Source organism: Microtus oregoni, unplaced genomic scaffold, assembly GCF_018167655.1.
Source record: "Microtus oregoni isolate MIOR12 unplaced genomic scaffold, Mior012 000013F_ref0000133, whole genome shotgun sequence".
In the NCBI taxonomy this organism is placed as follows: Eukaryota; Metazoa; Chordata; class Mammalia; order Rodentia; family Cricetidae; genus Microtus; species Microtus oregoni.
The window spans coordinates 3,765,675-3,778,191 of record NW_024543072.1 but is presented as its reverse complement, the minus strand read 5'-3'; positions in this window follow the sequence as shown (position 1 = coordinate 3,778,191).

Below are 12,517 nucleotides of genomic sequence, written 5' to 3'. Positions count from 1 at the left end.
TAATTAATCTTATCAGTAAAAATCGGGAGTCAGATATGGGGTAAAAACTTGAAATATTAGACAAACAGGTGAGCAGCCACAGTTGCTTCCTATCTTTCTGGTTCCTCCATCCAAAAAGGGCCGAGATGCTCTCTCTACCCCACCTTACTAATTCCTGTCTCCTCTCTCTACAGTCCTCCAGATGTCTATGGTTAATTTTGGTCAGGGTGTGGCTGAACCCACCCTCTGACTCCAAGCAAACTTTATTTGTCAGAACACAATCAAAATATCACACAGCAGGTACAAAAGCCAGAGATTGTTCTGGTTTAAGACAAAGTTCTTAGTCTTTTTCTTTGCTGGCTGTGTGAGTTACACAGGGAAGAGTCATTATGTCAGCTCGTTGTCTCAGAGGGCTCAACCACAGTCAGCTGGCTCCATCACTCTGAGCCTGGCCAAAGTGTAACCCCAAGATTTAGAGTAGGGGGGTTTTAAAGGCAAAAACCACATCCTGGTATGTGACTCTTTAGCTCTAGAGGGAGGTTTGCACAAGCAACCATTTTAACAGAAGCTAAGTTAGCTGTGCTGCCTTGACCCTGAATAGAGTTGGGCATTTTACTTGGAATTCTCCATCAAGACCATCAAATTCTAGCTCAATTTGAAATGGCCTCAGCAAGGCCGATTCCCAGAACTCCAAAAGGCAGTGCGTATGTCTTGGGTCAGCTCCAGCTGGACTATAGAAGGATTGCTAAAAGCATATAGCCATTATTTCTCCAAAACATGTGAAATGGGTTTCTGCCCGCCAGAAAGGGTTACTTCCCTATCTCCCCTTCCAGTAGAAAAGAGGCCTCTGAGTCAGCAGTAGCTGTGGTGCTTATCAAAGCCAGTGCTAGCCTCCAGGCCCCTCCAGGCCCTATTTGCACGTGAGCATTTCAAAGTCCAGACTAGCCTCCTGGCCTGGTTCCCCAACTCTCCCCTCCCAGGATGTTGCAGCTCAGAGGCTTCCCTCCTCCCAGAAAGCCTTTTGTTCTCTCTACAGCAGTGAGGCTTTTCCTGCTTGCTCTCCCACTATACTGGTCTCTCTTGCTATTCTCCCCACTTCTTCCTGCCTTTCTCTCCTGAGAGAGAGAGAGAGCCCCTGATATGTCCATGCCTAGTCTACTTTCTCTTCTCTCAGCTCTGGACTCTTTCAGATGTCCTGGACTCTGGATGTTCTCTCTCTCTCTCTCTCTCTCTCTCTCTCTCTCTCTCTCTCCTTCAACAAAAACCTTCCCCTTAACCACGGAGCAGCCATTTTGGTGGGTTTTTTAACGTGCCCTGTCTTACCACAACCAAGAGCAGCCTCCCCAGCAGCGCTCGCCTCTTCATAGCTTACAGTCGCATGTTTATCTGCGCAATGTCTCTGTGTTGGGAACTGGGCCTTATGTGAAGGCCTGAGACCACAGTCCACATACTGACCAGAAGTACAGTAAGGTTAATTCTGCACACACTCTGGCTATCATTACTAGTCCCGACACTCTGGATTTGAAGAACACTCCGCCTCCACACAGACCCATCTGAGTCTGTATTTCTAAGGGGAAATAGAATTCATCAGAGCCTGGTCTGCCTGCCCTTCACTCATCACCGTGTTGCTTAGAAGAAGCCAATGTACAAGAGGCTCCCCAGCAGCTTCTGGGAGCTGCCCCTTCGCTTCACGGGATGATGGCGGCAAGCGATGTTTACCAAGGGTAAACAAAGCCATTTAAAAAATCCAGCAGTAGATCTAAAACCTGAACTCACCAAGGGTCAAGGAGGTCTGAAGAGTCCACAGTCTCTCCTCTCTACCCTGGAAACAGGCCATGTCCCAGAGCTGACTTCCTGGTCTTCTGGGCGGAAGTGAACGGTACCAGCTCCCATTGAGCAAACCTTCCTGCATGCTTGGAGCAGAGACTTGTTTGCTGCCGCGGGTAAACACGCTTAATGATGCTCTCAATAAAGCCCCATTTTAAGCCTTGTTTTCTCTCTTCTTTTCATGTTGTTTTTCTCAGTGAAAGGATCAAAGCAAAGAGGCTACCTCCCCCCCCACACACACACACTCAATCAGGCAGGAGTTCTTTGAAGTAAATGTGATCCCCTCCTCCTTTTCTCCTTTATGGACAAACCGTCATCACCAGAGGCCGACAGCAGTTTTCCCTGATACCCGTCCCTCAGCAGGTGCACATATGTCTCAGGAAGCGACATCTGCAATCTTTTTCCTCGGATCTCCGTGTCTTGTTTTTTCAGTTGATGAGAGCCATTGGGTAGATTTTAATATGCCCAGGATGGTTGAGAACATCTAAAGACAACAACATTCATTCATCAAAAACACAAGAAAACAAAGACACAAAAGTTCAGTTGAACAGAAAAATAAATCAGGGAGTTTTTGAAAAGACATGTAGTTACAGCTTCAGGCTGTCTTCAAGGGGAAAAAAAAGCATCAAAATAACTCCAATAACGATCATCTCAGAAGCAAATGAAGCCAAAAGCTTGTTACTATGGCTCTTGTTTCCGCAGGGAACTCAAAGTATCTCACAAAAATAATAGGATGGTGAAGTTTAAAAAAAAATAGACATAGAAATCAAGTTGAGTGTGGCTTCTCTTGGAGCCTCTCAATCTTAAAAATGCCATGAAGTCTGTGAGGCCCCAAGAGTGGCTATTTCTCTAAGGGGGATAAATAATCATCCCAGCCAACGCACACACGCACTGTGTGCTAGTCATGGCACTGGGCTTTATGCACGCTTTTTTGTTTTTTTATTACACAGCATGTCTCTACCAGAACAGATACCTGAGGCTCAGAACGCCCAGAGTCAACAGGTTGGAAATGGCAGAAGCCAAGCTCAGATCTGTTTGATACCACAGCACATGCAGGACTTACCAGAACCTGCCATTTCTCTTAGAGTGTTTGTCTCACGAAGACTGAAGTCACGTCTGTCCTCACTAAGTGCACTGACCCAAGAATCCGACCTTGAAAAAATCCCTTTCTCATTGTTCTCAAACTCCCAAGACAACCCATGCTACAGAATCTCCAGGCACACCTCAGTATTCCATGCTACATGGAGCTGTATCTGTGCGATTCTCCCCAGATATTATCACTTTCATGTTTTCTTCATATACATGGGTATTTATTTATTTATTTTGGTTTCTGAGACAGGGTTTCTCTGTGTAACGTTGATGCCTGCCCTGGAGCTAGTTCTTGTAGACTTAGCTGGCCTCAAACTCACAGATCTGCCTGCCTCCGCCTCCTGAGTACTGGGATTAAAGACGTGCACCACCACCACGCAGATATACACATGGGGTTTTTATCTTAGCATAAGTTATTAATTTAAGCCAGACAAAAATGCCCCTGGGAACTCTTCATTCCATGAAGGAGTTCTTATTAAACACCCACGGTATTTCACCTAATTCACGCGTGTTTACTTTCACTGAGACGTTACTTTACCATTTAGACTCTTCACCTTTGGAAATAAACCAGACTTGAATTTTTTTAAAAAAAAATGTTATGTCAAGATTTTGGAAGAATTTAGTCACCTGGGTGACTTGTAAATTCAGGATGGGGACAACTGATATGAGGAAGTAATTTTATTGGAGGCTTGTGTGTGGCCTCCTGACCCCCCCTTATAGTTCCTGACCTTCTGACCCCCATTTATAGTGCCTGACCTCCTGACTCCCCCCTTATAGCACCTGACCTTCTGACCCCCTCTTATAGCACCTGACCTTCTGATCCCCCTCTTATAGCACCTGACCTTCTGATCCCCCTCTTATAGTGCCTGACCAAGCTTAAAGCGACTGTCACCAAGCTTAAGGACCAAGTAAAATCCGGCACTACACATCCTGACCCCACACTCAAAGATATAAAATGTATTTGTTCTACTTTGCTTCTCTGTTGCTAAAAGAAAACAACTGACCAAAATGATGTTGTATGGGAAGGGTGAGCATTATTTCAGCTTAGCAAGGTCCAGTACATGATTGAGAGAAGACAGAGCTCTCTCTCAAGGCAGGAACTGAGAGAGAAATACTGCTTACCGACTAGATCCCTCAGACATGCCTGGCTACCTTTTGTATACAACCTAGGCCCAGCCATCTGAAAATGGTGCATGCCCACAGTAGAATGAGCCTTCCTACATTAACTTACAAACTAAGCAAATGCCCAATTGACGTGGTCACAGCCAGTCTGATCTAGATAACGGTTCCCCAGCTTGACTCTGGATAGTATCAAGTTGACCCATGAAGCTAACTATGACAGTAAAAATAAATAAATAAATAAATAAATATCCTTTTTTCCTTTGAAGCATCTGGCAAGACAACTCTGCAGGTAAAGGTGTATATAGTATGCAAATTTAAAGATATCCAGTCAATCGCCGTAACTCATGGTAAAAGGCTAGCACCAAGGCCCAAAAGTGGTCCCTCCAGTCTCCTAGTGAGTCATGAGAGTACCTGCGTGAGTGGACACACACACACACACATACACACACATTCTTAAAATGTTTCACCAATAAAATATTTTAAATGTTTTTTGAAGAACTCAAGGTGGGGGCTGGAGAGATGGCTCAGTGCTCTTACAGAGGACCAGGGTTTGCTTCCCAGTGAATGTGAAATCATGTCACTTCTGAACGTGTCTGTAAAGCTGCTTCCAGACAGCTCTGACTGAGGAAGAAAGACCCACCTGATTGTGGGCAGCACCACTACCAGACTAAATGCAAGGTTAAAAGTGAGGGAAGCCCTGGCATCCATCTTGCCCTGCTTCCCAGCGGGAGATAGAATGTAAGGCTCCCCTTGAACTCTTGCCACCACACCTACCCATAATGGGCTGTAGCCCCAAAGTGTGTGCCAAGAGAACACTTCTTAAGTTGCCTGGCAAAATCACTGATACGCTGAGTAAGGACTCTATAATGAGCTATCTGCCTACACGTTTTTATTTATTGCAGTTTTTTCACTCGGTTGGCAGCAGATATGTGCATAGGTCAGAGGTCAGTCTGTATGAGTCAGTTCTCTTTCCCACAATGTGGGGCCTAAATATGGAACTTAGGTCATCAGTCTCGGCAGGAAGTGTTTTTCTCCTCCGAGCCACCTCATGCCACCATTTAAATTTAGGTAATAATTTTCTTTGCTGAAAAATTCACTAACTAAAGGGAGTTTTGTTCACTGACATCCTCCTAGCTATCTGTTTTGATTTAGTTTTTGCCTTTTCCCTGGACTCTCTGCATAGCCCTGGTCCCACGGGACCATAGAATTTAGCATGTAGCCTTGGACTGAGTTCTGACCAATAGAATGTAAGCAGAAGTGATGTATATCACTTCTGGGCCTATCCCACAAGCCTTCCTACAGGCTACGTTCCATTCTTTCTCTGTCCCCTGACAGAGACTCAACATGGAAGAAGCTCGAGTCCCTGAGTTAGAGCGAAGAGATCGTCAGCCAGACGGTGCTACCACAACTTCTATCCTGCGCCTGAAGTACACAGACTCGGTTCCGCAACCAGCTCTGCTCTTAGCAGCACTGTTCCTGTCTCAACCTTTCTTTCTTCTGATTTTTATTACAAGTTTTCAGTGTCCCTGAGAGACCACTTCAATGTATGTATCAAATTAAGTCAATGCCCCCTGGAAGTGGTGACTTTCAATGCTGGTCTATGTCATTTCTGTAAACACAGTTCTCTTTAGGAGTTAGGGCAAGCGACCCTTGCAGCCCAGAGAACACATCTCTACGACATGAAGGCATAGAAAGCCTAGAACTTTCTGCCCATTTTGCAGTAGAAGAGAAGCTGGGTAGTCAGGACCACAGTGGAAAGAATAGAGATGGGAATTAGGTTCCACGAAGAAGAGGAAGAAGTGGTCCTGAGGACGTCATCTTACTTTTTCAGCACAAGTTGAAGGTAGGTCTTCTGGGCTTCTCAGTTTTACGGGACTCTTACTCTTTTAATTTCCAACCAACCTGAGTTTCCAGTCCTGTATCAAGCAGCTTTGCTCTTTCGTCCATTCTGAATTTGTTTGAGTGAAGAATTCCAGTGTGTATAGTTGAAGAAACTTCAAAACTGAAAGCTCCATAATGTAACAAATTATTTTCCGTCATTATCAAAATATTTTTAAACCTCCTCTCACAGTTATAAAAGCTTTAACCTAAACCTAACGAGTGTGATACAGTCATTCCTGGATGATAATTGAGCCTCATTCAGGAAGGATGAAGGCTTAACTACCCCTGGTTATCAAACGGAGCTTGGCTGAGTCATCCCCCCCCCCTCTGGGATGCTGGCCTCTGTGGCCACCCTTCTATTTACTAGTTCAGAAATCGGGTGAATCAAGATTGATGACTCAGAAAAAGTAGGAAATCGCCCGCCGAAAGAGCCTGAAGTGTTGAATGGACCACTGAACTGGCGGCTGTGTTGACTTGGTCTTCATTCAATTCTTCCTTGTCTTTATTGTGGATGTGAGTCAATACTCTTGTTGACAAGTGACAAATCTGACCCATATTGACTTAATCAAAAGAAGAGAGCTGTTGTCTTCGGTGATGGAAACATCTTGGGGCAGGTCTCGCTTCCTGAAAGAGTAAGCCTGGGGACTTACATAGAGCCACAAATACCTTCGTTCCTGTCTCTCCACTCAGCTGTCCTCTGAGATAGTTTCCTGGTGTGGTGGTCCTCAAAACTCACATTCTTTTGTTTGTTTGTTTTTTCTTCGTTTGCTTGCTTTTCAAGACAGGAGTTCTTTGTGTGGCCCTGGATGTCCTAGAACTTCCTCTGTAGACCAGGCTACCCTGAAACTCAGAACTCAGACATCTGCCTGCTTTTGCCACCAGAGTGCTGGGATTTGCAGTAGGGACATCTGCTGCCAAGCTTCACAGTCTGGGTTCGATCCCTGGCACCCATATGGTGGAAGAGATTTATGGGAATAGATGTCCTCAGACTTTGGCACTACGGTATTATATGGCAAGTGCATGTGTGCATGCACACACACGCAAACACACATATACACTAAAATAAAATCCAAAGTCTTCCCCAAAGCCAGTCATACTAAGCCAGTTCCCAAGGCAGGGATGTGTGTAACACTCCTGTCAGCAAGGCTCACGTTACTTCCATATCCTCTGTGGCATGAAGCCAAGAGTGCTAAAGAGGGGGAATGGACACTTGATGTTTGGATCCATTGAGGCAATTAATAGTAGCTGCTATAATAATCAGAACCAAGTATCCGTGGCTGGGTGGTAAGCCGTACTTTTTCTTTCTGCGAAGGCTGATGTGGAGAGGTTCTGGTTCGGTCCCTCCTTTGGCAGCACTCCAGTTGCACTGACTGGGAAATCCAAGCCTCTTCCACTCCGGGAAGACCGCTCTGTGTATCACAGTCTCCAAGGTTGCCAGGGAGGGGAAAGGGAGTCGGACACAGTGTAACTGCTCACAGCTGCCCTGGCTTGGAAATGATACATCAGTCAGTCTCTGCACTCGTTAGTGAGAGCAGGCACGTGGTCCTCCACAGATGCAAGGGGGATGGGAAGTGTAATTGAGATGTGTGCCTAGGAAAAGGAAACAGATTTGTGGCCACCTGGCCAGTCTCTGATAACAAAAAGAAAATCCCATATCTCACACAGCCAGAACTGCTCAAAGTCTTTAGTTGGTTCAAACAAACATTAAGTTGGAAGCAGCTGGTTCCGAAGAGGTTCTACCCCCTACTTGGACAGAGAAGTGGGAAAGGAAGAGCCTCACTCCTGATACAGGACACTGGGATTGTATAAAGTAATTCAAAGCGGAGTAAAGAAGCATCCTCCTTCCCCCAGATAGCAGAAACACACGAATTTGTCAAACCAAGTCCATACCAGGCAAGGACTGTCAGAAATACGGTGGGGGCTATCTACAGATTGTGAGCCCCATCTTTCACTAGCCCGGGCAACTAGTGCAGCTCTCTGAGCTCCCATTGGCTTATTTGTCCATTCCAAAGTTTCAACAAGCACCAGATTCTTCTTCGTTTCCGTTTTTTCCCATTACAACACCAGCAACATCCATTTTTCCTGAAGTGACTGCTAGCTGACCTTCTGAAGGCCCCAAGAGAATATTTTCCTAATTGTTTGTGCTTAGGGCACTATAACTAAAAATAAACCTTCAGAAATCCATATAAGCTCTCAGGGTGAGAGGTGATGTCTCTGTGTAGAGGTGAATTACTTTTCATGGATGTAGCAAATATTTTATTCCCAGAAGCACTTTGCAGATTCAGTCATCACAATTCCTGCTGATTCTTGTTGAGCATCAACTGGTCCACACAAGGAGAATTAGTGTCTGTGGTGTGTTCTGCCACAAATGGGGCACCCTTAAGACATGCACGCACGCACACACACAAAAATGCAAACACCAGTGTGTACACACACATATGCACACCAATATCCCAACACAAACAGACACACACACCCCAACATATACACATACACCATACGTGAGCACACACATACAGGAAAATACACAGAGACACCACTCCCCTGTCAAGGCTCAGGAACCATTGCAGAAGATGGAGCAGAAAGATTGTAAAAGCCAGATGTCAAGGATAACAAGAACAAATGATGTCTTCTGGCCATGATAGGTGTTGTAATAGGAGCGGCGGGGCTGCGTCCCCAGCACCCCAGCCGCCTGGCTAGCTTATACCCCGAAATAATTACATGGACACTGTATTCTTTTAAACACTGCTTGGCCCATTTCTATCTAGCCTCTTCTAGGCTAATTCTAGCACCTGGACTAGCCCATTTCCAATCATGTGTGTAGCACCCCAAGGTGCGCTTACCGGGAAGATTCTAGCCTACGTCCATCCTGGGTCGGAGCTGAATCACCTCTGCCTCAGAGAGCAGAGGTCTCACGTCCGCCAGGGAAAGGGGAGCATGGCGTCTCTGCTCCAGAAAGCAGAGCTGTCAAGTCTGAGCTCACTTCCTCTTCCTCCCAGCATTCTGTTCTGTTTACTCCTCCCACCTATGTTTCAACCTATGAGGCCAAGCAATTTCTTTATTACTTAACCAATGACCTTCCTCCATCAGATAGGGGCACTACACTCATAAAACCACAGTAGCTATGCATGTACAAGACCTTCCTCCATCAGGTCATGCCAATCCCTGGGCCAGCATGGGAGGAGGACACACAAGCTTCCACTCCTAGCTAAGCAGGTATTGACAGCTGATGACTTTATGGATGTGATCTTTGGTAGGTTTACAACAATTCAGCGGCTAGCTCCATGCTCGTAAGTATATGGCAGCATAAATTTGTGCCATTGATATATTTAACAAAAAAATAAAAGACACAAGGTTGCGAGGGGATGGGAAGAGAAGTGGGAGGGTGAATAAATACCATCCAAATCCATTGTCTGCATGTGTTGAATTGTCAGAACTGATTAAAAAAACATTGTATCTTTAAAAAGCTTAGTGAGTATATCAGTTACTATTCTGATTTGAAAAACACCAGGAGGAAGATATGCTTTCGCTCCTGGTTTCAGAGATCTTATCAAGCATGGCAGGGAAGAGAAGGCATGACAACCAACCAGAGAGCAGAAAATAGGATACGGAAGCAGCCAGGGCAAGATGCAGTCCATGGGGATATGTTGACACGTGACTCCTCCCCACTGACCTATTTCTTCCAACAAGGCCCCATTTCCTATCTTTGTCACCCTATGTCAACATAGTACAACCCCACCAAAAGATTAACCGATTCATTAGCTTGAAGGCCGAAGAGTTTAAGTCACAGACACATCCCAAGATGCTTTTCATTTTTCTTCTGGGATTTCTTAGTTCAATAACTTGAGAGTAGGGGTTGAGCATGACAGGGAACTATGGGGAAGACGGGGAAATGAAGTCGCTTCTCTTCAAGACTCATAGTGACAGTTATATCTTCCTAGGAGGAAGTGGCTTCATTTGGGGGAGAATTCTAGTTCCTTACCTCAACTTACATTTTCAAAAGGCCTTCATCTGTAGTCCTCAGGACTGTGAACGCTGTGTCTGTCCTCTGAGCAAATTGTCTGACCCCAAGGGTCTGTACCCTTTCGAAAGACATTGATCTGCTTAGAGAGTCACCACTTCGGTGGAACCAGGCAGGATACCAGCTTGGCTCCCACGTCCCAAGCAGTCACCTTGGTGCTACTTGTTTTGGGAGCTTCCCTCTCCAAGCAAAGCCTCCAACTCAGGGTGGCTCTTCCCTTCCTTAACTCATCCAAACATATCTGTTGCAATGGCTCGTTCTCTCCAAGCTTTGCCAAGCACGCAGCTAGCCAACCGACTTGATAATGTGCTTCCTGATTGCCTGTGATAACATTTCCCCAATAACACATGTTCCTTTCCACAGAGGCCTCTTTGAGAGAAATGACCCGCCTCAGTATAGACGCGGATACGTGCAAATCGTGGTGGAGAAAGGCAGCTTGAGAAGACAAATCTGTCTGAGAAAGCCCACGCTGAGTTCAGCTGTGCCTGGAGGTTTGCCGAAGCCCAGCGGCTGGCTTCAGATCTGCGAGGAAGGGAGCAACGCCTCCAGGAATGGGGCTCCTGAAACCTGCCTAATTCTGACCCCTCGCCCATCTCAACCATCTGGGCGGGGCATTCCTTGCGTGCATTTGCTCACCAGGCGTACGTGTTTTTTTCATTTCGTGTGAACATTTTTGAAAGGCCATCTCTGCTTTTCTCAGAATTTTAGGGACACCAGGATTTTGTCATCCTGACTCACACCAGCTTTTTAAGGCACTTTTCTTTCTCGGGTTTCCTTTGGCTGACCTTCACAGTCTGATCCACAAAAGCGTGCCCGGAGCATGGAAAGCCAGACTGAAGGGACACATGCTCACTGCACCTCGGCTTCCCTTGTACTCCCGCTCCTGCTTTCCAACACCATATTGAGGTGTGACGGTGGCGGTGGCAGAGACTTCTGCTGAGGGGCCCATTTGATTGGCTAGAGTTCAGTGCTTCCTGAGAAAATATTTAAGGGCATGCTTCCTAAAGCAGCTTACCACCCTCCCACAGGCACGAAACCTCAGCGACTTACACCCCAAAATAGAGCAACACACACCTCACGATGCCTCATGGCAGTCCCAGGCACACCTGGGCTGCCCTTGCATCTCATAAATTCAAATTTGGGGAACCTTTCTGAAGAACAGACCTACTTAAATTTCCATCGGACCGGCCAGAGAGGGCACCGAAGACAGCGCCATGATCTCAGGTCACCACTTCAGACAAACGGTGGCTAATGAGGGAGAAGCCCTGACCCGGTTTATGAGGAGTGTACTCAACACCTGTTCAACCCTTTGCCTGCTGAACCACAAGTCAGCTCATCCAGAAGACAGGGGGTGCCAGGAAAGCTAGGGCACTGCCGAGAACCAGACACAGTATGACCTTCTGCCAGGGGCTGCTGGTGTCCCTGTTCCAATATTTTCAAGATGAGCTGGGGTGAGGAGAGCTTGGCTTCCATCCGACTCAGCCTTTCCACTGCTGAGAGGTGGCGAGGGGGAGGTTTTCTGCTCTAGGAAATGGATTAAGGGTTGAATCCTTTCCCTAAAATACATGCAGGGACCCAGAATGCTACATAAAGTTAAGATCCCTGTGTCAAGGTACCCCCAAAACTTCCTTTTCCTAATAAAATGACAACAAAAATCAATGGATGGCTTTTCTTTCAAAGAACATGAGCATTATTCTTGAATTCTTTTCCCTCCACTCCTCCCCTCCATGTATCTCTCTGATTCCCTATCAACACTAAGAATACCAGACAGTCCCAAAGGATTTTTCTCTACCACAGCACACCCTCACCTGGCCCATCTCACCCAAAAGCTGCCACTCTGACCTCCTGAGCCCATTCCCTGCTGCGAGTTGCTCTTTCTAGCAGCTTCCGGGACCCTGCCATGATGAGGCTTCCAGCTGCTTTCCCACCTGACTGCCACCAAGCCACACCTAACACACGCCTTTCTGTGTCACCAGGGTTTCAGATGACTTTTCCCTCCCCAGGAAAGCCTGCCTGTGGTCACCAGTTTGCCCATCCTGCTCTCTCAGTGGTGTGAAGGTGAAGTGCATTAACTTGATGAGTTTAGGAATCATCTAGAAGCTTAGTGGAGCACTCTTCCAAGTCTGTCTGTGACAGTGTTTCCAAAATCAAGTAGAACACCAGGGCACTGAATGAATTAGTGAATGGTTGATGGATGGATGAATGGATGGATGGATGGACTAATCTCTTAATGAATTCATAACAATGGTGCCACCACTATCAGGAAGTGGTGAAAGGCGGGGGGGGTGGTACTGACTAGAAGAAGGAGATTACTAGGGAATGTTCCTGGGGACTGTATTTCACCCTGGTCCTTTCCCTTTTTCTGTTCACCATGACGTGAATTACTCTGCTGTTCCATATTCTTTTCACCATGATGGACTGCGTGCTTTGGAGCCATAAGCCCAGTCCTCCTTTAAGCTGTTTTCATAGGTATTTAATCATAGTTATGCAAAGCCTAGTGTAGGAGTCTTCGCCTGTCCCTGACTGCAGTTCCTGGTCCCATACCCTTCATTTGCGTCTCCACCCTCAATCCCCATCTATACCAAATGTGCCTTCTGC